The following is a 26,931-nucleotide window of genomic DNA, read 5'->3' as shown; positions in this document are numbered from 1 at the left end:
GACAGCACAGCTGACAGCCGTGCTCAGAAAGTTTCTGGATCCCAGGCTCATCTCCACAGAGGAGAACATGCAGACAGCACAGGCCATGGGGCCCCTCTCAGCCCCTCCCTGCACACTACACATCACCTGGAAGGATCTCCTGCTCACAGGTGAGGAGAGAACTTCCTCGGAGAGGACAGGAGAAGGAAGCAGAATGATTGGATGGGGTCTCCTGGAGAGGATGGGGTTCTTAAAAATGAAAGTAAGCACTTTGGGAGGCTGAGTTGGGTGGATCATGAGGTCATGAGTTCAAGACCAGTCTGCTCAACACACTGAAGCCCCGTCTCTACTAAAAATACAAAAAAATTAACCAGGTGTGGTGGTGTGCTCCTGTAATCCTAGCTACTTGAGAGGCTGAGGCAGGAGAATTGCATCAACCCAAGAGGCAGAGGTTGCAGTGAGCGGAGATTGTGCCACTGCACGCCAACCTGGCTGACAGTAAGAGACTCTGTCTCAAAAAAAAAAAAAAAAAAAAAAAAAATATACAGGAAAGAAGTCTCTGTTGGAGCCTGGAGAGGGAAAAATATACGCAAGAGGGACAGGGGTCAAAACAGGAAAATCACATTGAACCGGAATTGGTAAGAGGTAGGCAAATCTCAAGTGTTCTTGTTTCCTGGTTAATCATCACTGGACACCACATTTTGAAAAATGATAATAATAACTATTATCAGATTGCACTTCGAATGAAAATGTAAGCAGGGCATGAAACATTGTCCTCAGCAAAAACCTCAACAACTGAGGAAAGAAAAAAAAATAGCCCTGGCATGGAGGGCCCTTGGAACCCTCACATCTGCAAGAGTCTGCAGCCTGTGCCAGGCACTGGGGTGCAACCAAGATCATAAAAGTCCCTGTCCTCAGGGAGCTCATGCTCTCATGGGGAGGAAGACAGACATGCAAAGAGATCTAGAATATGAGGTCAGATGTTGACAAGAGCTCCGGAGGGAGCAGAGCAGGGAAAGGTCAGAGAGGGAAGACCCAGAGTCTCTGAAGGAGGTGTCAGGAAAGAAGTCTAAGGATGCCCTCATGTGAGCAGGACCTGAGGGCAGTGTGGAGGGAGCCGTGCAGACTTATGGGGAAGAGAATTCCAAACGGAAAAATACCGAGGTCAGAAGTGTTGAAGGAATGGGGGTCACGCCGCTGACCTTCACCCAGTAGGACAGTAGGACAGTAGGACACAAACACACAATCACACACACACACACACAAAGAGGTATGTGTGGATTTTGTGTGTGTGTGTGTGTCTTTAAGGCTGATGATTGAAGAGATCTTCTCAGGACACATGGCCCCATCTTTTCACCCCAATACATAGGTCTCAATATTGACTGATGCTCTCTCCACCTACTAGCATCACTTTTAATCTTCTGGAACTCGCCCACCACTGCCCAAGTCACAATTGAAGCTCAGCCAACCAATATTTCCGAGGGGAACGATGTTCTTCTACTTGTACACAATTTGCCCCAGAATCCTGCTGCCTACATCTGGTACAAAGGGCAAATAATGGACCTCCACCATTACATTACAGCATATACAATAGACACTGAAAGAATTATATTTGGGCCTGCATACAGTGGACGAGAAAGAGTATATTCCAATGCATCCCTGCTGATCCAGAGTGTGAACCAGAAGGACGCAGGATCCTACACCGTAAAAATCATAAAGCAAGGTGACGGGACTGAAGGAGTAACTGGACATTTCACCTTATACGGTGAGTGATTCCACATGATCCCTGGGTGTTGGGGGGTGGGGGTCACTTCTACTTTGCACACACAGGAAGGTCAGGCCTGGACTGTGCCTGTGTCCCTCTCTGCATTATGTCCCATGTTGGGGTTTTGGCATTTAGTGCAGGACACACACAGAGGAGACAAACCTCAACAGATCAGAATTCCTTTCCTGCCTCCAGACCCTGCAGACACTTGCTGCACAGGAAGGACAGTCTGATGGGGGGGGGGTGCTCAGCAGGAGGAGATCAGCCTCAGCCAAGCACCTCATGTCCTCTTCATAAACGTGACCCTGAGAAAGACCCTGGAGAACTGAGCAGGGCTTTGCCTAAGAGGCCCCCAGAGATACTCTCAGAGAAACTCAGCCCAAGAAGCCTCAACCCCAGACCCCGTCCCTAAATCCTTACTCCAGATAAAGCTGAGGAGCCTGTGTCAATTCTGGGTTGTGGCAGGGCTTACTGGGACAAAGGATTCACCAGCTGTCTGAGGACTGTGTCTCCTGGAGCTGCTCACTGCCAGGGCTCAGCCCTCAGAACCTCATCTGGTCAAGGACAGAGCTTTCTTCACCTGAGACTCAGAGTGCAGAGGAAAGAAAGGCAAGCTTTGTAGGCCATCAGCCAACTGCCTTGCGAGGCTTAGGACACTCCATAGATAGTCTAATGTCCCCAGAAGCAGAAACAGAAGAGAGAAAATGTACCTGGCAGCAGCTTGTCCTCAGAGATCTGACCTAAAGGTGCTCTCTCATGGAAGTGAATAATAATAAATGCTGTTTGTGTGAACACCTTCACTGTGCCAAGTATTAGGTCCGATGACTGTGAAGAATTTACAATTTATTCACAGATAGCATGAAAACCCACAGTCCATTTGCCATTTAGCTTATTTGACTGGGAGAAAACTGAGGCACAGGAAGGCACAGTCACTGAACCAGAGTCACACAAACACAAAAGGCAGATCAGGGTCACATGAGGTCTGTCTACAGCCACAGGTCCATCCTCTCCTCCACCAGAAGTGAGGGCTTATTGGGTTCCAATAACCCTGTAGTAATTTATTGGCTCAAATTCCCTCTTCTTAGGCATCCAAACCTCAGAGGAGTGAGAGCAAATGGTCAGCTGATTAGTCTGCACTCCAGAACTAAATCACCAGCCTCAACCATCAGAGTCAGTGCAAAAAATGTCCAGGATTCCCCCTCAGATCTTAACAACTATCACTGAACCTGAAATCCTATGTTTCCCAAAGTGTCCATGTCACTGGCATGACAGGATAAAAGAGAAGACCTTGTTTTCATTCCCCACTCACACCCTGCACCAGCTCAAGTCCAGTGAGAGACACACTCTCAGGTGCTCTCACATAACAAATGAAGGAATTGAATGAAGGAATGAATGATCCATAACCTCTTTAGAGACTGGATCTTGGATGCAGAATCCTAGGAAATTCTCGCCACACCTGTCCCTTGTCCTTCAGAGGCTGACACCCACGTTTCATCCCCCCACTTCCTCTTGCCCCTAAAGCCATCCCACTTCATGTGTTACTCTGAAGCTGTTTGGCCACTAGAGGGTTTTCAGGGCTCCCTGGTCCTGGACTGTGGAAACGGGAGCACCTGGTCCCTGGGGTCACTGAAGTCACTGTATGCCTCACTGTTCACTGCCATGCTGTCTCTGCCTCTCTCTGCTTCTCTGTGTCCCTCATCTTCCTCCCACTTCATTCTACCTGGCAAGCCCTGTCCTGCACAGCTTCTTCCTCCATCCCTAGGCCTTCCCCAGACACTCCCTCTAACTAGGCTGACTGTTCTGTTCCCTTCCTGCTAACACTGTGACCTGGCCCACCTCCCAGGAAATGGGAAAGGCACAGAAATCAACTGGAGTTGCCACTCCTGAAAAGCTTCATCTCGAGCCAATGTCCCCAGGTCACTAAGAGAATGATCTTCCACTGTATCCCCATCCAGGGATCTTTCCCTTTGTGAGGCTGATCTGTGGACAAGACCGTGGGACAGGGATAGGCAGCTCCTCCATCCACTCTTATAATTCCCAAACAAGTTCTTCTGGCCTCCTGCACAAAAAAAAAAAAACACAATTGATCCCGATGGTGATTTGCAGTAAAGAAAGATTTTAATGAGTCCAAGTCTGCCAAACAGGAGGACAGAGGTTTATTATTACTTAAATCAGCCTCCCTAGTGGATCACGGGTTAGAGATTTTCAAGGATAGTTTCAGGGACACAGGACGAAAAAATGGGTACTGCTGATTGTTTGATGATGGAATCATGCGGGCGGAGGGAAATGATCCGTTTGTGCTTGAATCCGCCTCTAGGTGGGGACCACGTGACTGACTGAGCCATTAGTCATGGGTATGGATGAGGTCAGCAGGTTGCCAGAATGCAAAGAATAAGAAACATCTCAAAAGACCAACCTCAGGTTCTACAAAAGTGATGTTATCTATTGGAGCAATTACTTACAAATTTTGTACACTCTGATCAAATGACATTTGACCAGTAAGAGATTGTGGAAACTGTGCCTGCACTTTAGCAGAATTCAGTTCCCTCCTATAATCTTACTCTCATGGTTTTTCACCAGTTTTACAAAGGCAATCCCTGGGCAAAATAAGGGTATTAGTTTTATCGAGGAACTATTATCATTGTTTCTTCAAAGTTAAACCATAAACTACATTCCTCCCATGGTGAGCCTGGCCTATGTCCAGGAATGAGTGAGGGCAGCCAACCTGAGACTAGATGCCAGATGGAGTCAACCGTGCTAATTTTGTGTCACTGTTGGAATCGTTGCACTGACTCACCAGAGAGTCAGAGGCTGGACAGGCCTGCAGTCTCCAAAGCCAATGGGCTTATTTCACCCATTTCACTTGTGACTCCATCCTCAGCCTACTATGGAGCTCACATCCTCCAGTCACTTTCTAGAGACTTCTGGTTTCCTGTCAGGAATACGACAAGCTTGAAATTTGTCACTCTGTTCTAACAGTAAGTAAACAGCTGAACATACTCAAAAGTCAACAACCCATTGAAATCCCTCAGAGATGGCCTGGCACAGTGGCTCAAGCCTGTAATCCCAGCACTTTGGGAAGGTGAGGCAGGTGGATCACGAGGTCAGGAGATCGAGACCATACTGGCAAATACGGTGAAACCCCAACTCTACTAAAAATACAAACAAATAGCCAGACGTGGTAGCAGGCGCGTGTAGTCCCAGCTACACGGGAGGCTGAGACAGGAAAATGGTGTGAACCTCAAAAGTGGAGTTTGCAGTAAGCCAAGACCGTACCACTACACTCTAGTTTGGGCAACAGAACGAGGCTCCGTCTCAGAAATTTTAAAAAAAAAAAGTGCTGTTAGAGAAATGAAGAACGCTTTTGATGCTTACTGGTAGAATGCACACAGCTGAGGAAAGAATGCCTTGCTTGAGGGTGTGTCAATAGAAACTTCCAAAACTGAAACAGGAAAGTTCAAAAAGAGTGGGGGAAAAAAAGAGGGACAACATATTCTACTTCATATTTAACACTTTGTATTGACAATAGCAATTTTTAAATTTTGTAGTTGTGGGACAACTACCAAGGCTGTAACATACACGTAATGGGAATACTGGTGGTGTCGGGGACCTGTTGGAGGTGGCCAGAGGTTGCTATCTGATGGTTTTACTGCCTGTGCCACATATGATTGTTTACTCCTGATGATGCCATTTTCATAAGTTGGTGTTGTTCGTGTGGGGGACACATGAACCATTGGCGTCTCACTTAGAGTCTTCCTAATTCACACAAACTTAAACTCTAGTTGTACTTCCTGAGGTTAAGAGAAAATGAAGAAAGCATTTCACATACCTGTTTTGGGCTCCTCCCCATTTTTCCTAACTCTGCACAGAAATTAGAAACAGGGAGTTCTTTCTATATTTACTAACATAACACACATCTCTTCTTTTAATTCTGCATCATTCCTCCCTTTATGTAATTGACACACTGGCCAGTTCTGTCCTTTTAACGGGACTCTTTCTACTTAAGGACTTGCTAATTTCAAATCACCTTTGGCACCTTTCTTTGAGCATAATTTGATTCTGCTGGAATTCACCCCACACCTAAACCTTGATTGGGTATCAAGAGAAATACTACTACCAGCAATTGATCTTAGATGTTTGAACCATCAGTTAAAATTTCCACTTATGACAACATTTTAAAGTTTCCTCCAAAATTTTTTTTTGGTCTTGTTACTAGAGTCAGAATATAACATGAGGTCTAAACTCCTGACAACTTTTTAATGGGAAAATTACAGTATTACAAATTGAGCATTCCACATCTAGAAATCCAAAATCTGAAATGCTCCAGAATCCAATGCTTCTGACCACTGATGTGATGCTGAAAAGATGTTCTCACTGGAGCATTTTGGATTTCAAATTTTTCAGATTTGGGATGCTAAACCAGTACATCTACTGCAAATATTCCAAAATAAAAAAAGAAGTTAGAAATCCAAAACACTTGGTTTTAAACTTTCTGCATAAGGAACACTTTATCTGTATGAACTATAGGCATGAAGCTGCACAGGAGATCTCTAGAACCTCCTCAACCTGCCTAACTGAAACCACACAGCCATGGAACAATGCCCTATTACCCCGACCCCAGCTCCTGGAAACTACTATTCTACTCTCTGATTCACTCTGGAATCCACTGAGATGAGGTACATCAAGTAGTCAAACTCATAGAATCAGAGAGTAGAATGTCTAATGACAGAAAGTTTCTGCAAGACTTCTTCCCAAACATTATTCTAATAGCCACCAAACACATGTCGTCCGTGAAGGCCAGACTTCCATCATCAGTTCATTTCGCCCTTTCCACCAGTCAGTTCTCCATTTTCAGACATCCACATGTAATTCTAGAAACAACCACATGGTCCTCACCTTCCCTCTACAGGGGGATGGGAACATCATGGACACAAAACAGGGAACATGGTCCTGGTCCAAAGCTATCAGCTCTTGCCTGTCCCCGTCACTCTTTGTAGGTCATTCTTTGGACTCTATCTTTAGAGGTCACTGGCTCAAGTCAGTCACTATGAGACAGCTGGGAAAACTGCCCCACCTTGTGGCGCCACTGCCTGATGACTGAACAGACCTCCAGGCTTGACTCTGGTCTCCCCTGTGCTTTTTCTGCTGAAGTACCCAGTCCCAGGCCAGGCTTCCCAGTACCCAAGTTTAAGGACAATGGGAAGTTCTATCATCCATCTCTAGGATGTCCTTGAAAGGGAAGCTGCAGATAAAACATACCCTAGGGGACAAAGTAAGACTGAAACTAAGAAGATTCCAGCACTGCATGCTCCAGGTGAGGACCACAGGGTGGGCCAGGCAGGCAGTTGGAGAGGGAGGCACTCAGAGGGGCACTAGGGGCTGTGACTGCTGGTCCCATGCCTTTCCATGACCCAATACTGCTGCTCAATTCACACATGAGAAAGTCTGTGCTTCTCTCATATAAAGCAGGCAGCCTCACAATCTCTGAGCCCTCAGATTGCCATGCGTCTGTCTTGTAACATACACACCTGATATGGGCTTTTAAGGACTTGTGTGGGCTGAAAGGTGGGAAATGCCATCTCTGATTGAAAAATGTCTTTGGAGGAATCAAAGGTGCCACACAGGGCAATCTTCTCTCTGTTATCTGCACAGTGGAGACTCCCAAACCCTCCATCAACAGCAGCAACTTAAACCCCAGGGAGGCCATGGAGACTGTGACCTTATCCTGTGATCCTGACACTCAGAACGCAAGCTACCTGTGGTGGATAAATGGTCAGATCCTCCCTATCAGTCCCAGGTTGCAGCTGTCCGAAAACAACAGGACCCTCATTCTATTTGGTGTCACAAAGCGTACTGCAGGACCCTATGAATGTGAAATGAAGAGCCCAGTGAGTTCCAGCCGCAGTGACCCAGTCACCCTGAATCCTGTCTGTGAGTATCTTCTGTTCCTCTGTGAGCCAGGCTGCCATCCCAAATACACATGGCCAGAGGCCAGGCCTGCCAGTCCCTCTCGGGTGCAAGTACAGAGACCTTTACCCCTGGACATCAAAGTTGGCCATGACCACAAAGAGTAGCCTTAGGCTTGACCAACAATGGGAGAGAAGAGGCTGCTCCTGTCATGGGAGATTCAGGGTCCACAGGTTATGATGGGAGAAAGAGGTGAATGTCTCAGGCTCCAGATCAGTGAACACAGCAGGGATTTGACTGGGACTTCAGTGTTGTGACTTAGCTCACAGGGTCACTGTGGCCCTTCCATAGACCAGGATTTTCCCTTCCCTCTGACATCATCATCTGTGACTTTATTCTCTTTGCTCCAGATGGCTTGGATGATCCCACCATTTCTTTTTCGTACACCTGTTAGCACACAGGGGAAGTCCTCAAGCTCTCCTGCCTCACAGACTCTCACCCACTGGCAGAGCCTTCTTGGCTGATTGATGGGAAGTTCCAGCAATCAGCACAAGTGTTCTTTATCCCCCAAATCACTAAAACATGTAGAGGGGTCTATGTCTGTTTCATACATAACTCAGCCACTTTTGGAACAAATCTCATAATCCAGAGGATCATAGTCCCTGGTAAGTGGGTCCCTGGGGCACTGGCAATATGTTTTCCAGTGAAGCCTATCTGGCTATCAGGGAAGAGTCACCTGCCCTCTGCAAAGGGAGAGGGAAAAACAAAACCCCAGGACAGGGAATATATTTCTGCTTGAAAACCACCAGCTTTTGCCTGTCACCTTCACTCTTTCTATATCATTCTTTAGACTATACACTAACAATGAACAATGTGAAAGGAAATTAAGAAAAGAATTTCCATTCACATTAACATCGAAAGGAATAAAATATTTTGGAATAAGTTTAACCAAAACTGTCTAAGGGTTATACCTTGAAAACTACAAAGCGTTACTGAAAGACATTAAAGACGACATCAGTATATGGAAAGACATTTCATTTTCACAGATTGGAAGAATCAATATTGTTAGGATGACAGTACTACCCAAAGTGAGCTGCAGTTTCAACGCAACACCTACCAGAATCCCAGTAACATTTTTTGCAGAATTACAAAAACCTGTCCTAAATCTGACCTGACAGGCTCTTATTAATGACTGCCACAACACAGAAACTGAGGAAAAGATGCAATCATGGAAACGTGGAAAGATTTGATGACGTAGAAAATAGTAATCATTATTTCTCACATCCCAAAGCCTTCAAGAATATACAAGTGCCGCATGACCACTACGGAATCGACCAAAAACTAATCACCAAGCTAGAAACGTGGTGAGAGAAAAAAAGTAAAGGAAAAAAAAAAGGCAGGAAAGTATTTGGCCTATCACTTCCCACTTTTGCATACTTAACTGATGCTGAAAACAAATGCTCACCTGAGCATTTTAGGTTTTGAATCTTTCCGATTTGGGATGCTACACCAGCAAGTATGTGACAAACGTTTAAGAATCAAAAAATGTCAGAAATCCAAAACACTTTTTGTCCTAAGCCTTATGCATAAGAAATACTCAATTTGTGTGAACTATAGGCATCGAGCTGTACAGCAGATCTCTAAAACTTCCTCGTCTTGCATAACAGAAACTGCACACCCACAAAAAACTTCTGATTCTCCCCACTCCCAGCATCTCTCTTCTCAAATTCACTCTGGAATTCACTTACATGAGGTCCCTAGAGTAGTCAAACCCATGGAATCAGAGAGGAGAGTGTCCAATGGAAGAAAATATTTGTAAAACTTCTCCCCAAATTTGTCTCATATACATCAAACACACATAGTACATGAGGACCAGATTTCCAGAAGTTCATTCCCACCCTTTTCACCAGTCAGTTCTGCATTTGCAAATGTCCACATGTGTTTCTGGAAAGTCCACATAGTCCTCACCTGTCCTCTGCAGAAGGAGAGGAAACTTAAAGAATCCAGAATAGGGAACATGGTTCTGCTCCTAAGCCACCAGCTATTGCCTGTCCCCTTCACTCTTTCTAGATCATTCCTTGCACTCTGCTCTGTCTTTGGAGGTCACTGGTTCAAGTAAGTCATCATGAAACACCTGCAGAAAACTGCCCCACCTTGTGCCTCCACTGCCTGATGACTGAACTGACCTCCAGGCCTGACTCTGGTCTCCCCTGTCTTATTTCTGCTGAAACATCCAGTCCCAGGCCAGGCTGCTTAGTATCTTCAGGATTTCAGGACAATGGGAAGTGCCGTTATTACTCATCTCTAGAATGTCCTTGGAAATGGAAACTGCAGAGAAATCATATCTGGGGGGGCAAAGTAAGATGGAATTTGGAAGGGGCCCAGCAGTTGCACATTCCAGGTAAGGAACCCAAGGTGAGCCAGCAAGACAGTTGATTAGAGAGGGACTGGGAGGGGTACCAGGGGCTGTGGGTCCCACTGACCTGTCTGTCCATGACCCAACACTGCTGCTCAATTCACACTTGAGAAAGTCTGTGCTTCCCTAAGACAGAGCAGGCAGCCTCAGAGTCTTTGAGCTCTTAGATCATCATGCATCTGTCTTGTGACAAACGCACCAGCTACTGACTTTCAAGGACTTGAGTGGGCTGAGAGGTGGGAGATGTCAACTCTGATTGAAGGATGTCTGTAGAGGAATCAAAGGTGCCACACAGGACAATCTTCTCTCTGTTATCCACACAGCGGAGCTGCCCAAGTCCTACATCACCAGCAACAACTTCAACCCCATGGAGAATAAGAATGTTGTAGCATTAACTGTGAACCTAAGACTCAGGGCTACACCTATGTGTGATGGGTAAATGGTCAGAGCCTACAGGTCAGTTCCCAGGCTAAAGCAACCCGGTAAAAACAGTATCCTCATTCTAGCAAATGTCACAAGAAACGACACAAGACCCTATGAATGTAAAATACGGGACCAAGTTGGTAGCATCCCCAGTGACCCAGTCACCTTGGAGGTCTTTTGTATCTTTGGTTCCTCTGTGGACCAGGCCACCAGCTAAAATCCAAATGACCAGAGGCCGAGCATCTCAGTCTCTCTCATGTCCAAGTACAGACATTTTTATTTCTGGACACCCAAGCTGGCCATAACTCCCTGCCCTGAGAAAACCTGGGTAGGCACAGCCTTAACCAAGAATATAAGGTGAGGAGATACTCTCATCATGGGAGACTTGGGGTCTGCATCCTGTGATGGGAGAAACAGGTGAATACCTCAGGCCTCGACTCAGTGAACACAGGAGTGGTTTGGCTGGGCCTTAAGGGTGTTTCTTGGCTCAGAGGGACACTGGTGCCTGACACTGGTGCCTTTAAGAGACCAGGAGCATCTCCTTCCCTCAGACGACATCACCTGTGGCTTTATTCTCTTTACTCCAGATGGTCCAGACGTACCCAGCATTTTGTCTCCATTCACCTATTACTATACAGGAGAAAACATCCACTTGTACTGCTTCGCGGACTCTAACCCACCGGCAGAGTATTCTTGGAAGATTAATGGGAAGTTTCTGCAATCAGGACAAGAGCTCTTTATCCCCCATATTACTACAAAGCATAGCGGGCTCTATGGTTGCTCTGCTCGTAACTCAGTCACTGGCAGCGAACGTTCCACATCCAAGATGATAAAAGTCTCTGGTAAGTGGATCCTGCATCATTGGCAATAGGGTTTTAGGTAGAGTCTCTATGGCTTTCTGAGAAGAGTCAGGAAAACATTTTTTATTCCCAGCTTGTGTCCCATGGGCAGAAGCAAATCCTAAATTCTCCTCTTGAACCCTCCCAATTTGTCTCTACAGACCCTCTTCTCCTTGTGTTTCTGTTTTCTCATGGCTGAATTTGAGTCCAGGCTGAGAAAGGTTGGGAGGGGGCTTTGTCAGTCCTGAGCCCGATGTGGTAGAAAACGCTTCACAGAGGGACAAGAAGGAGAGTCCTCAAGGTCAAGATTTTTCTCACTGTCACCAACACTTCCCTTTCTACCACGTCTTTGTTTTCTTTTACTACTCCATGAGCTTCAAGGAACATCTGAGGTTTGAAACAAGCTCACGTTTTTCCTCCAAATGGGAGGAGGAAGTCCCCTGGATGAGAGAGGAGCAGTTCAGACCGCTCCCTGCTCTGCTCCGGGCTTCTCTGGTGTCTGGCCCTGCCTGACTCCACCTGGGGTGGGACCAGCTTGTGTGGAGAAAGAGCCCTGGTGGCCTGTCCTGAATTCGGCTAAATCGAGCTGCCAGTTGAAGTGAAGCCTAGGTTGCAGGGAAATAAGCAGAGAGGGAACCTCGGGGCCGACTCTTGAGCTGTTTCCTGGCTCTGAAGTCATTGGCTGTGTGAGGCTGTGGGCACAGCACTAGGACACAGCACAGAGGAGAGTGAGTGATGCACACTTGGAGAAATAGGGAGATTCACCTCTGGGACTCTGCATGGCAGGACACGGGCAATACCAAAAAGTGTGTATTTATAGAGTATAAGACTACCAGGACACTATTTATATATCTAATAAAAGTCTTATCATTAACTATTTCTAAGTGTGCAATTTAGTGTTGTGTAACCATCACACTATCCATTTCCGGAACTTTTTCCTCCTACCATTAAACTTCTGTACCCAATAAACAGTAACTCTTACTCCTTCTCCCCCTAACCCATAGCACTCACCATTCTACTTTCTGTCTCTATGTAACTGGCTTTTATATCTTTTATAAATGGAAGTATGTAATAATTATCCTTTTGTATCTGGCTTATTTCAGTTAGCATAATGTCTTCAAGGTTCATCCATTTTGCACGATGTATTGGAATTTTATTCCTTGTTAAGTTTGAATAACATTTTTTTAATTATTATTACTATACTTTAAGTTGTAGGGTACATGTGCATAACGTGCACGTTTGTTACATATGTATACTTGTGCCATGTTGGTGTGCTGCACCCATCAAATCGTCAGCACCCATCAATTCTTCATTTACATCAGGTATAACTCCCAAAGCAATCCCTCCCCCAACCCCTGTGATAGCCACCGGTGTGTGATGTTCCCCTTCCCGAGTCCAAGTGATCTCATTGTTCACTTCCCACCTATGAGTGAGAACATGTGGTGTTTGGTTTTCTGTTCTTGTGATAGTTTGCTGAGAATGATAGTTTCCAGCTGCATCCATGTCCCTACAAAGGACACAAACTCATCCTTTTTTATGGATGCATAGTATTTCATGGTGTATATGTGCCACATTTTCTCAATCCAGTCTGTCACTGATGGACATTTGGGTTGATTCCAAGTCTTTGCTATTGTGAATAGTGCAGCAATAAACACACCTGTACATGTGTTTTTATAGCAGCATGATTTATAATCCTTTGGGTATATACCCAGTAATGGGATGGCTGGGTCATATGGTACTTCTAGTTCTAGATCCTTGAGGAATCGCCATACTGTTTTCCACAATGGTTGAACTAGTTTACAATCCCACCAACAGTGTGAAAGTGTTCCTATTTCTCCACATCCTGTCCAGCACCTGTTGTTTCCTGACTTTTTAATGATTGCCATTCTAACTGGTGTGAGATGGTATCTCATTGTGATTTTGATTTGCATTTCTCTGATGGCCAGTGATGATGAGCATTTTTTCATGTGTCTGTTGGCTGTATGAATGTCTTCTTTTGAGAAACGTCTGTTCATATCCTTTGCTCACTTTTTAATGAGGTTGTTTTTTTCTTGTAAATTTGTTTGAGTTCTTTGTAGGTTCTGGCTATTAGCCCTTTGTCAGATGAGTACATTGCAAAAATGTTCTCCCATTCTGTAGGTTGCCTGTTGACTCTGATGGTAGTTTCTTTTGCTGTGCAGAAGCTCTTTAATTAGATCCCATTTGTCAATTTTGGCTTTTGTTGTCATTGCTTTTGGTGTTTAAGACATGAAGTCCTTGCCCATGCCTATGCCCTGAGTGGTATTACCTAGGTGTTCTTCTAGGGTTTTTATGCTATTAGGTCTAACATTTAAGTCTCTAATCCATCTTGAATTAATTTTCATATAAGGAGTAAGGAAAGGATCCAGTTTCAGCTTTCTACTTATGGCTACCCAATTTTCTCAGCACCATTTACTAAATAGGGAATCCTTTTCCCATTTCTTGTTTTTCTCAGGTTTGTCGAAGATCAGATGTCTATAGATGTGTGGTACTATTTCTGAGGACTCTGTTCTGTTCCATTGGTCTGTATCTCTGTTTTGGTACCAGTACCATGCTGTTTTGGTTACTGTAGCCTTGTAGTATAGTTTGAAGTCAGGTAGCGTGATGCCTCCAGCTTTGCTCTTTTGACTTAGGATTGTCTTGACAATGCGGACTCTTTTTTGGTTCCATATGAACTTTAAAGCAGTTTTTTCCAATTCTGTGAAGAAACTCATTGGTAGCTTGATGGGGATGGCATTGAATCTACAAATTACCTTGGGCAGTATGGCCATTTTCACGATATTGATTCTTCCTATCCATGAGCATGGTATGTTCTTCCACTTGTTTGTGTCCTCTTTGATTTCACTGAGCAGTGGTTTGTAGTTCTCCTTGAAGACGTTCTTCGCATCCCTTGTACGTTGGTTTCCTAGGTATTTTATTCTCTTTGAAGCAATTGTGAATGGAAGTTCATTCATGATTTGGCTCTCTGCTTGTCTGTTACTAGTGTATAAGAATCCTTGTGATTTTTGCACATTTATTTTGTATCTTGAGACTTTGCTGAAGTTTCTTATCAGCTTAAGGAGAATTTGGGCTGTGACGATGTGGTTTTCTAAATATGCAATCATGTCATCTGCAAACAGGGACAATTTGACTTCTTCTTTTTCTAACTGAATACACTTTATTTCTTTCTCTTGTCTGATTACCCTAGCCAGAACTTCCAACACTATGTTGAATAGGAGTGGTGAGAGAGGCCATCCCTGTCTTTTGCCAGTTTTCAAAGGGAATTTTTCCAGTTTTTGCCCATTCAGTATGATATTGGCTGTGGGTTTGTCATAAATAGCTCCTATTATTTTAAGATATGTTCCATCAATACCGAATTTATTGAGCAATTTTAGCATGAAGGGCTGTTGAATTTTGTCAAAGACCTTTTCTGCATCTATTGAGATAATCATGTGGTTTTTGTCTTTGGTTCTGTTTATATGCTGGATTACGTTTATTGATTTGCGTATGTTGAACCAGCCTTGCATCCCAGGGATGAAGCCCACTTGATCATGGTGGATAAGCTTTTTGATGTGCTGCTGCATGCAGTTTGCCAGTATTTTATTGAGGATTTTTGCATCAATGTTCATCAGGGATATTGGTCTATAATTCTCTTTTTTTGTTGTGTCTCTGCCAGGCTTTGGTATCAGAATGATGTTCGCCTCCTAAAATGAGTTAGGGAGGATTCCTTCTTTTTCTATTGATTGGAATAGTTTCAGAAGGAATAGTACCAGCTCCTCCTTGTACCTCGGGTAGAATTCAGCTGTGAATCCATCTGGTCCTGGACTTTTTTTCGTTGGTAAGCTCTTAATTATTGCCTCAATTTCAGAGCCTGTTATTGGTCTATTCAGGAATTCAGCTTCTTCCTGGTTTAGTCTTGGGAGAGTGGAAGTGTCCAGGAAATTATCCATTTCTTCTTGATTTTCTAGTTTATTTGCATAGAGGTGTTTATAGTATTCTCTGATGGTAGTTTGTATTTCTGTGGCGTCGATGATTATATCCCCTTTATCATTTTTCGTTGTGTGCATTTGATTCTTCTCTCTTTTCTTCCTTGTTAGTCTTGCTAGCAGTCTATCAATTTTGTTGATCTTTTCAAAAAACTAACTCCTGGATTCATTGATTTTTTTGGAGGGTTTTTGTGTCTCTATCTCCTTCAGTTCTGCTCTGATCTTAGTTATTTCTTGCCTTCTGCTAGCTTTTGAATGTGTTTGCTCTTGCTTCTCTAGTTCTTTTAATTGTGATGTTAGAGTGTCAATTTTAGATCTTTCCAGCTTTCTCTTGTGGGCATTTAGTGCTATAAGTTTCCCTCTACACACTGCTTTAAATGTGTCCCAGAGATTCTGCTATGTTGTATCTTTGTTCTCATTGGTTTCAAAGAACATCTTTATTTCTGCCTTCATTTCGTTATGTGCCCAGTAGTCATTCAGGAGCAGGTTATTCAGTTTCCATGTAGTTGAGCGGTTTTGATTGAGTTTCTTAGTCCTGAGTTCTAGTTTGATTGCACTGTGGTCTGAGAGACAGTTTGTTATAATTTCTGTTCTTGTACATTTGCTGAGGAGTGCTTTACCTCCAACTATGTGGTCAATTTTGGAATAAGTGTGATGTGGTGCTGAGAATAATGTCTATTCTGTTGATTTGGGGTGGAGAGTTCTGTAGATGTCTATTAGGTCGGCTTGCTGCAGAGATGAGTTCAATTCCTGGATATCCTTGTTATCTTTCTGTCTCGTTGATCTGTCTAATGTTGACAGTGGGGTGTTGAAGTCTCCTATTATTATTGTATGGGAGTCTAATTCTCTTTTTAAGTCTCTAAGGACTTGCTTTATGAATCTGGGTGTTCCTGTATTGGGTGCATATATATTTAGGATAGTTAGCTCTTCCTGTTGAATTGATCCCTTTACCATTATGTAATGGCCCTCTTTGTCTCTTTTGATCTTTGATGGCTTAAAGTCTGTTTTATCAGAGACTAGGATTGCAACCCCTGCTTTTTTTTTTGTTCTCCATTTCCTTGGTAGATCTTCCTCCATCCCATTATTTTGAGCCTATGTATGTCTCTGCATGTGAGATGCGTCTCCTGAATACAGCAAACTGATGGGTCTTGACTCTTTATCCAGTTTGCCAGTCTGTGTCTTTTAATTGGACCATTTAGTCCATTTACATTTAAGGTTAAGATTGTTATGTGTGAACTTGATCCTGCCATTATGATTTTAACTGGTTTTTTTTGCTCGTTAGTTGATGCAGTTTCTTCCTAGCCTCGATGGTCTTTACATTTTGGCATGTTTTTGCAATGGCTGGTACCAGTTGTTCCTTTCCATGTTTAGTGCTTCCTTCAGGGTCTCTTGTAAGGCAGGCCTGGTGGTGACAAAATCTCTAAACATTTGCTTATCTGAAAAAGATTTTATTTCTGCTTCACTTACGAAACTTAGTTTGGCTGGATATGAAATTCTAGGTTTAAAATTCTTTTCTTTAAGAATATTGAACATTGGCCCCCACTCTCTCCTGGCTTGTAGAATTTCTGCCGAGAGATCTGCTGTTAATCTGATGGGCTTCCCTATGTGGGGATCCTGACCTTTCTCTCTGGCTGCCCTTAAGATTTTTTCCTTCATTTCAACTTTGGTGAATCAGGCAATTGTGTGTCTTGGAGTTCCTCTCCTCGAGGATTATCTTTGTGGCATTCTCTGTATTTCCTGAATTTGAATGTTGGCCTACCCTACTAGGTTGGGGAAGTTCTGGATGATATCCTGAAGAGTGTTTTCCAACTTGGTTCCATTTTCCCCCTTACTTTCAGGCACCCCAATCAGATGTAGATTTGGTCTTTTTACATAATCCCATACTTCTTACAGGCTTTGTTCATTTCTTTTTCTTCTTTTTTCTTTAGATTTCTCTTCTCGCTTCATTTCATTCATTTGATCTTCAAACGCTGATACTCTTTCTTCCAGTTGATCAAGTTGGTTACTGAAGCTTGTGCATTTGTCACGTATTTCTCGTGTCATGGTTTTCATCTCTGTCAGTTCGTTTATGGCCTTCTCTGCATTAATTATTCTAGTTATCAATTCTTCCACTCTTTTTTCAAGATTTTTAGTTTCTTTGCGCTGGGTACGTAATTCCTCCTTTAGCTCTGAGAAGTTTGATGGACTGAAGGCTTCTTCTCTCATTTCGTCAAAGTCATTCTCCGTCCAGCTTTCATCCCTTGCTGGCGATGAGCTGCGTTCCTTTGCAGGGGGAGATGCGCTCTTATTTTTTGAATTTACAGCTTTTCTGCCTTGCTTTTTCCCCATCTTTGTGGTTTTATCTGCCTCTGGTCTTTGATGATGGTGACGTACTTATGGGGTTTTGGTGTGGGTGTCCTTCCTATTTGTTAGTTTTCCTTCTAACAGTCAGGACCCTCAGCTGTAGGTCTGTTGGAGATTGCTTGAGTTCCACTCCAGACCCTGTTTGCCTGGGTATCAGCAGCAGAGGCTGCAGAAGATAGAATATTACTGAACAACGAGTGTACCTGTCTGATTCTTGCTTTGGAATCTTCCTCTCAGGGGTATACTCCACAGTGTGAGGTGTGGGGTGTCACTCTGCCCCTAGTGGGGAATGTCTCCCAGTTAGGCTACTCAGGGGTCAGGGACCCACTTGAGCAGGCACTCTGTCCATTCTCAGATCTCAACCTCCGTGTTGGGAGATCCACTGCTCTCTTCAAAGCTGTAAGACAGAGTCGTTTGCGTCTGCAGAGGTTTCTGCTGCTTTGTTGTTGTTGTTGTTGTCATTGTTTAGCTGTGCCCTGTCCCCAGAGGTGGAGTCTACAGAGACAGGTAGGCCTCCTTCAGCTGCTGTGAGCTCCACGCAGTTCGAGCTTCCCAGTAGCTTTGTTTACCTACTTAAACCTCAGCAATGGCAGCCGCCTCACCCCCAGCCTCGATGCTGCCTTGCCATTAGATCATGGACTGCTGTACTTGCAATGAGGGAGGCTCCGTGGGCGTGGGACCCTCCCGGCCAGGTGTGGGATATAATCTCCTGGTGTGCCCATTCCCTAAGACCCTTGGTAAAGCGCAGTATTGGGGTGGGAGTTACCCGATTTTCCAGGTGTTGTGTGTCTCAGTTCCCCTGGCTAGGAAAAGGGATTCCCTTCCCCCTTGCACTTCCCAGGTGAGGCAATGCCTCAGCCTGCTTCAGCTCTCGCTGGTCGGGCTGCAGCAGCTGACCAGCACTGATTGTTCCGCACTCGCTAGTGAGATGAACCCAGTACCTCAGTTGAAAATGCAGAAATCGCCTGTCTTCTGTGTGGCTCGCACTGGGAGCTGAAGACTGGAGCTGTTCCCATTCGGCCGTCTTGCTCCACCCCCGTTGAATAACATTTTGATATATAGATATACCTCATTGGCCTACCCACTTATCTTTCAATGGACTTTTCCGTTGTTTCCATTTTTTGGCTATTGTGAGTAATGCTTCTCTGAACATCAATGTGCAAATATTTGTTCAAATTTTTTTCAGTTCTATAGGGAGTAAGTCCAGAAGTGGAATTGCTGGATCAAATGGTAATTTATGTTTAATATTTTGAGGAACAGCCATACCACTTTTTACAGTGGCTATAACATTTCCCATTCTCATCAGCAATGCACTAGAGCTCTGATTTTTTCATCTATTTGAAAACACTTGTTGTTTTGTGTTGCTGTCGTTGTTGTTGTTTATCAAAGCCATCCTAAAGTGTGTGAGGTGGTGTCACATTGTGGTTTTGATTTGCATATCTCTAAGTATTCATGATGCTGAGGAGCTTTGCATGGGTTTATTGGATATTTTTATATCTTCCTTGGAGAAAACTCTATTTTAATCCTTTGTTCATTTTTTAATTGGGTTTTTGGATGTTTCCTAGTTTTTCATGTATTCTGGAAATTAATTTCTTATCACACTTATAATTTGCAATTATTTTTCTCATTTCATGGGTTGCCTTTTTACTTTCTTGTTAATATTCTTCGATATATAAAAGGTTTTGATTTTTATGAAGTCCAATTTATCCATTTTATTTGTTGCCTATGCTTTTGTTGTTACAACCAAGGAATCATTTTGAAATCCAATATCATGAAGCTTTTCTCCTGTTTTCTTCTAAGGGTTGTATAGCTTTTGTTCTTACATTTAAATCTTTGATCTACTGTGGGTTAATTTTTGTATATTATGTTAGGTAAAGGTTCCACTCATTCTTGCCCTTGGATATCCAGCTTTTCCAATATCATTTGGTGAGAACGCTGTCCTTTCCCCATTGAATGATCTTGGCACACTCGATGAAAATCATTTGGACATATATGCAAGTATTTCTTTTTGGACTCTCTGTTCCATTTCATTAATTTCTATGTCTTCCTTAATACCAGTACCACACTGTATTGGTTACTGGGGCTTTGTTTTAAATGCTGAAATCCTGAAGTGTCAGTCCTCTGGCTTCATTCTTCCTCTTCAAAGTTGTTTGTCTATTTAGGGTCATGAGTTTCAATATAAATTTTAGGACGGATTTTTCTTTTACTGCAAAAATGTCACTGAGATTCTGATAGGAAGTGTATTGAATCTGCAGCTCACTTTGGGAAGCACTGTCCTAACAATAGTGAGTCTTCTAATTCATGAAAACAAAATGTCTTTCATTTTATTGATGTTATCATTAAGCAATATTTTATGGATTTCAGGTGTAATCATTTCACCACTTTGGTTAAACTTATTCATAAATATTTTATTCTTTCTGATATTAATACAAATCACAATTTTTTCTTAATTTCCGTTCAGATTGTTCATGGTTAGTGTACTGAACTACAACGGATATTTGAATGTTATTTTTTTATTGTGCAACATTACTGAATTCATTTATTAATTTTAATAGGTTTGTTCCATCTTTAGGATTTTCTACATATAACTTCAAGTTATCTGCAAACAGAAATAATTTTACTCCTTTCATCAAACTTGAATGTCTTTTTTTAAATTCTTGCCTAATTTTTCTGACTAGATTTTTCAATACTACATTGAATAGAAGTGTCAAAAGCAGCATCCTTGTCTTGTTCTTGCTCATACAGGGAAAGCTTTCAGTCTTTCTCCATTGAGTATGATGTTAGCATTGGTTTTTTCACATATTGCCTTTATGGTGAGGTGGTTTCCTTCCATTGTTAGTTAGAATGTTTTTATTATGAAAAAATATTGAATTTCATCAAATGCTTTTATTGATTCAATCTTATTACTGATTATAGTTCTATTCATATTTTTGTGTTTTTCTAGGAATTTGTCTATTCCATCTAGGTTATCCAATTTATTGGCATAGAATTATTTACAGTACTTTCTTAATCATTATTTTATCAGAATTGGTAGTAATCTTTCATTTTCTTTTTCTTGTTTTTTTTTTAGAGGGAGAGACAGGCGCTCACTCTGTAGGCCAGCCCAGGCTGAAATACAGTGGTGTGACTATGCCTCCCTGCAGCCTCAAACTCCTGGGCACAATCAATTCTCCTTCTTCAGCCTCCTAAAATACTAGGACTACAGATGCATGCCACTATGCCCAGCTAATTGGTTTTAAACTTTTTTGGGGGAGACTGGGTCTCCCCAGGTTACCTATGCTGGTCCAAACACCTGGCCTCAAGAAATCCTCAGATTGTGACCTCCGAAAGTACTAAGATTAAAATAAGACCCACCATGCTCAGACTCCATTTTCATTTCTGATTTTAGTAATTTTAGTCTTCTCTCTTTTTTTCTTAGTCCAGTTAATGGTCATCAATTTTGCTGATTTTATTTTGATGAATCAACTTTTGTTTCATTAGTTTACTCTATTCTTTTTCCATTCTGCATTTTATTTTTAACTACTCTAATTCATATTTTTTCCTTCATACACTGTGCTTGGGTTTCGTTTGCTCTTCTTTCATATCCTGAAGTATGAGAGAGCTTGCTTCATACCATTCTTTTAAAGTTTTAATACAGTCAATGAAAAAAGAAGCCACACACAGACGAACCAATGTCAGCAGCTATATTACTACCACCAGCATTAGCCTTGAGGTCAAATAGTCCTAGAAAGAAATCTCAGATCCTAGAAAGACATCTCGATTACTAGCCACATGACACCAGGAAAGTTTTTACACTACTCTAAGTTTCTGCCTTTTTATAGGCAAAATGGAAATAATGTCTACCTGGCAGGCTTACTGTGTGAATTACATGAGGTTCAGGTAAAGTATTTAGCACAAGGCCTTCCATATAGGACATGCCCCTCAACAGTACCTATTTCCATATATATGTAGAAAAAGAGGTAACACATAAAACACTAGGACATGGTTACTGACTGCTTGTGGGTGACAAAGGAAAAAAATCTAAGTGCAAAGAATCAAGCCTGGTATGTTAGTTTTCAGCAACTGAGATGCATCCAGGATGGGATTAGACATACAAGATAATTTATCAGGGAAGACACCTCTGAGGGAATGTGGGGCAGGCATGAAGGTAGTGTGGGATAATCCACAGACCACTAAGCAAAGCTGACTCCTGTGAAAAAGAAAGAGAAAGAAGTTTTAGGTATCAATGCAGTTCTAAGAGAGTTTTTGCAAGGCTGATGGGGAGTCCTCCAACAAGTCACCCATTAAAGTTAGGGAGAGTCTCAGAGAACTAGGCTTACTTTCACGCCCTTGTTGGGAGCCTGTGGGAAGCGTTCTGTGCAAAGGAGTTGGTGAATTTGAAATGCACTGACCTGGGCCTTCTGTCAATCAGGTCCCTGCCATGGAGATCTGGCAGGGTCTCATTCATGGCTGCCACCACAGAGACACTAAGTAAAAGATGCAACCATGAAAAGGTGTAAAGGTGGATAGTTCTAATGACAGACAAAATAATGATCAGCCTTTCTCCCATCCGAAAGCTTTCTGAAATATCTGAGTGCAATAGAGAATTGACAGAGGACTGATCAAAAACCTAGAAACACAGTGAGAGAGGAAAAAGAACTGCAAGAATATAATCATCTCCCATGAGGTTTCCAACAGAAATACTGCATTCCTTGAAGAAGCAATTATAGAGTACTTCATGTCACATGCTTTTGCCTGAGGCTCCCCCCTTAAATAACATCATCTCCATTCGTTTTCTTTTCTTTCCATGACAGCTCCTTTAGGAAGAGGAAAGCTATCCTGGAATCATCTGATAGAGCAACTGTGATGTCATTTCTGTATTTCAGGAAGTCTGGCAGGTATGATGGCCTTTTCTCTTCTCCCATTTCTTGCAGGGCTGACGGCCATGCTTGGGAGAGGGAAAAGACTTATTTCTCTGTATCTGGGACTGGATCGCCTCCTTCCTCCACTAAACTCCTGCATCCCAGCACTAATTCCTGCAGTTCCCTTTCTACCTGGCCTTTATGCTCCCTGTACCCCCAATGTCTTTAAAACATAATTATCTCCAGCTTCTGCTCGTTTGTTTCTCAGATTTAAATGAGAAACACATTTTCACATTGTGAAACCCTCTTCATTATTTTTAACACTCTCTCAATAGTGTAATTCTCTCCATTCCCACAAAGCTCAACCACTTCTCAAAGTGCTGCTTGACTTCTTGTCTCCAGACTTTGAAATCTTCCTTGCATATGACTGCCTCATTACCTTTCTAAAATCTAGCTAATTCACTTAATCAAGAATCTCCAGGGATCTACTCTAGCCTATTTGTAAGTTCACATTTCTTCTATTTACTAATCCTTCTCACTTCCTTTACCTCTACTTCCTAGTATAATTCCTCCATCCTAATTAGAACTGTCTTCCTCACATCCCTGCCCCTTCACCCATATAGACATAAAATTCTTAGTTCCAATGCTATGCCTAAAAACAGGGTGAATGCCCCTCCACCATCTGCACTACAGACTTAACCACACCCTTCATCACAACCAATCTCTGACCTTGTGGAGAACAAAGACTTTAGGATTAGCCTGTGAACCTGAGAGTCAGAACACAACCTATGTGTGGTTGAGACCTTTCCCTGATGACCAATTCACACGTTCAAAAAAGATATAGAAATGAAGAAGGCAAAGTCCCTACCCCAGGGGACATAAAGACTAAGACAGGAAATGAGACCTCAAAATAATCATGATACCAAAATAAAAAAAAAAGTGAAGGCCACAAGAAATCAGAGAAATCTGATGGGAAATATAGCTCCACATTGGAATCACTGGAAAACATTTTTAAAAGTGGGTGCTCAAGCGCCACCCATGAGTTCCAGTTTAAAGGTCTAGAGAGGGACCCAGGCACCGGTAATTTTTAAGCCTTCCCTGACACTACAAACATGTAACGAGGATGGAGAACTCTTGTAATAGGTAGAACTTAAAACTAAATCAATGATTCTCAGGTAGAAGTACTGGAATTATATAAGGACCTTTTTCGACATACATAAGACTATATGTTTTTGGCCCTAATTATTAATGGGCTACACCAAGAATTCAGTAATCCAGTTGGGAAAGAGAAGCTGAATGGAAAAGCCACCTTAATTGATATGTTAAAATGTATATAAAGCATTTTCAAATGAGTGATAAGTGATGCTAAACCTTCTCTAAATAATATTTATGGGAATGTTAATAATATGAGTATTCTAGGCTGGGTGCTGTGGCTCACGCCTGTAATCCCAACACTTTGGGAGGCTGAGGCTGGCAGATCATGAGGTCAGGAAATCAAGACCGTCCTGGCTAACGCGGTGAAACCTGGTCTCTACTAAAAACACAAAAACAAAATTCGCTGGGTGTGGAAGCTGGCGCCTGTAGTCCCAGCTACTCCATAGGCTGAGGCAGGAGAATGGCGTGAACCCAGAGGTGGAGCTTGCAGTGAGCAGAGATCCTGCAACTGCACTCCAGCCTGGTCTACAGAGCGAGATTCCATCTCAAAGAAAAAAAAATTAAGAAATTTTTTTAAAGTGAGTTCTAAAAACTGTGTGATATTTCTGGAAATCGAATATGTTATCAGTCATAGTGTCATATGCCACAGAAGTAACTAGATTTCTATGTGAGCTGTGTCTTTACCATAAAAAAAAAACTAATAAAAATCTCATTAGATTTTTAACCATGGTCATTTTAAATCTTTGTCATTCCCAGACAGTTGCTTTGATTCCTCCTCGAAGTATTTACAGTCAGCTATGGTCCAAAACTGCTTTTTCTTCAAGGAGATATATGGAAAAGACTCTGACAAAGACTCTTGAATACAAGTTTCTGATAACTTCAAGATCATACCACTGGACTCTCTGAGAACTTTCAAAATTTTAATGAACAGGCTGATACCTTCATGAAATTCAAGACAAAGAAGAAAAAAACTCAGTTATATTGGGCTTAATAATCAAAAAGATAATGTTTTCATAATTTTTTATTTGAAAATGTGCTGATTCTTTGAATGTTTTATTCTCCAGATTTATGAACTTTCTCTCTTAAGCTCTTTATACTTTACAACTATTTGGTAAATTATACTTTTGTAAACAAAAATGAAAACATTTGCTTTTGCTCCCAATCTGAGTGCCCCAGAATTGGGAAACTATTCATAGTATTCATGAGTATTCATTTGCTTAGGGTAATAAAGATATTTGCACAAGTTCAGAGAGAATCTACTCTCTTTATAACAGGACACATTTGAAAACATTGGTTATATAACCAAGGCTTTGACTGGGATATTCTATTTGAGAATATACACAGAATAAACCCATAGGGAATGCAGGGAAAGTCTGAAGTTGGCCTTTGTTTGGCTTCCTAGTCTCAAGAGGTTTTTAGAAGTTTAATCTGAGAGTCTTATAAAACTTCTAACAAAGCAAAATTTAAAAAGATCCTTTATGGTCCATTGCTACTCTTGCTGTACTTAGATAAAGAATCTAGGCAAGTTGGCTGAGACTCAACCTATTATGCAAACAAATTCATCCTACTGGAAGTATCTTTGGAAAAAATAGAGAATCCTATATAGAGAAAAATTATGTTGAAAAGAAAAACTGTAGTACATCTGTTACCAGACTGAACCACTGCTCATTATCTTTGAGCATTTATAACCTACTGGTAGACTGGAGTGGACGCCGAATTCTTTTAGTTCTTCCAATTCAATTTTCTCCAATGAAACCATTAAGAACAAGAACAGCTCTGTTCCTGAAGTCATATAAGCTAGAGGTGGACAACTCAATGTAAATTTCATGGTAAAACCCTCATGTCTGAGGTGTGGGCCACTCAGAGCTCACCAAGTGTTCAACACCGTAACTTAGAGATACTTAAACTGCAAAGCACAACAGCAAGTTGATGACTGTACACTGTAGACAGCTTTTTTCAAGATATCAGAACAAGACTATCAATCGTGATGAGACTCTTACTTCTCTTAGTTTGTCCTTGCTTATGCCTGTCTCCTTTGCTTCCCAGAATAGTGCTGTACTTAGGATTTCACAAGAAGTAGCTTCTGAGAGTAAGTTAACAGTGTCAGATATTTCATGTCAACCACACTTATTATTATTTTTAAGATGGAATTTCTCTCTTGTTGCCCACGCTGGGGTGCAATGGCAAAATCTTGGCTCACCACAACCTCTGCCTCCTGGATTCAAGTGATTCTCGTGCTTCAGCCCCCCTAGTAGCTGGGATTATAGGCATGCACCACGACATCAGGCTAATTTTGTATTTTTAGTAGAGACGGGGTTTTTACATGTTGGTCAGCCTGGTCTCGAACTCCTGACCTCAGGTGATCCGCACGCCTCGGATTCCCAAGGTGCTGGGATTACAGGCGTGAGCCACCGCACCTGGTCCACACGTTTTTACATAACAAGAGATCCTTTAGTCCACCCAAAGGCTGAAGTTAGCTGCATCTTTAACACAACTTTTTCCTCAAATGCATAGTTTTTTGTTTTTTTTTTTTTAATTCTACTTGTGTACTTGCCTATTCCTCTCGCTCCCTGTTTTAATTTAATATGGACATGCAATGCTAGAAAATAGAATTGCTTTCTACCAGCTAAACACGGGGGAGCCTGTGGAGGTTGTGACACTTCTTGTTGCACATGGATATATACATCAGGTATTATGGAGACTCAGTTGTAAAAATCAACAAATGTGCTGCCTGGTTAAAATGACTAGACTCTTCTGGCTTCTTCTTTGATCTATTCTATTACAGTTGGTTTGCATCTTGCCTAAGATGCATAGTCCAACCTCTTGATATTTTCGTCCTGATAGTCATACTGGTAGTCTTCCTCATGTGGTGCAAACTACAAACATTTTTATTTGTGTGCAAATATTTGTGTGCAGCCATCCTTCAAATATTAAATTGTTTCTCTTGGGCTGGAATTAAAAAACCGAAAGAAATGTGTGGTTTATGGGCCGAGTGCAGTGGCTCACATCTGTAATCCCAGCACTTTGGGAGGAAAAGGCAGGCAGATCACAAGGTCAAGAATTCGAGACCAGCCTCGTCAATATGGTGAAACCCTGTCTCTACTAAAAATACAAAAATTATCTGGGTGTGGTGGTGTGCGCCTGTAGTCCTGTAGGGAGACCCCCTGAAACCATTGCTATGGAATAAAAGATGAAATGCTCCTGATTGTTGCAAATACAAAACATCATGCAGGATTGTGTAAAGAAAATGTCAGGTTGGACTGCCAGAATGAGCCAACAG

General features: G+C 42.3%; 1 pseudogene across 1 annotated transcript; it reads left to right on the top strand.

The window, feature by feature from the left end:
* On the top strand, positions 1-21,145 carry LOC114675608 (pregnancy-specific beta-1-glycoprotein 6-like; annotated as a pseudogene). Its single transcript, XR_013410716.1, has 7 exons — positions 1-149; positions 1,385-1,744; positions 7,397-7,675; positions 10,391-10,669; positions 11,078-11,332; positions 15,308-15,309; positions 20,910-21,145. The product of XR_013410716.1 is annotated as a pregnancy-specific beta-1-glycoprotein 6-like (transcript).
* Positions 21,146-26,931: the final 5,786 nt, after the last annotated feature.

The sequence above is a fragment of the Macaca mulatta genome, chromosome 19 (assembly GCF_049350105.2).
Source record: "Macaca mulatta isolate MMU2019108-1 chromosome 19, T2T-MMU8v2.0, whole genome shotgun sequence".
NCBI classification, from domain to species: domain Eukaryota; kingdom Metazoa; phylum Chordata; class Mammalia; order Primates; family Cercopithecidae; genus Macaca; species Macaca mulatta.
The sequence above is the reverse complement of the archived record's forward strand: the minus strand, read 5'-3'. Positions and strand labels throughout refer to the sequence as shown.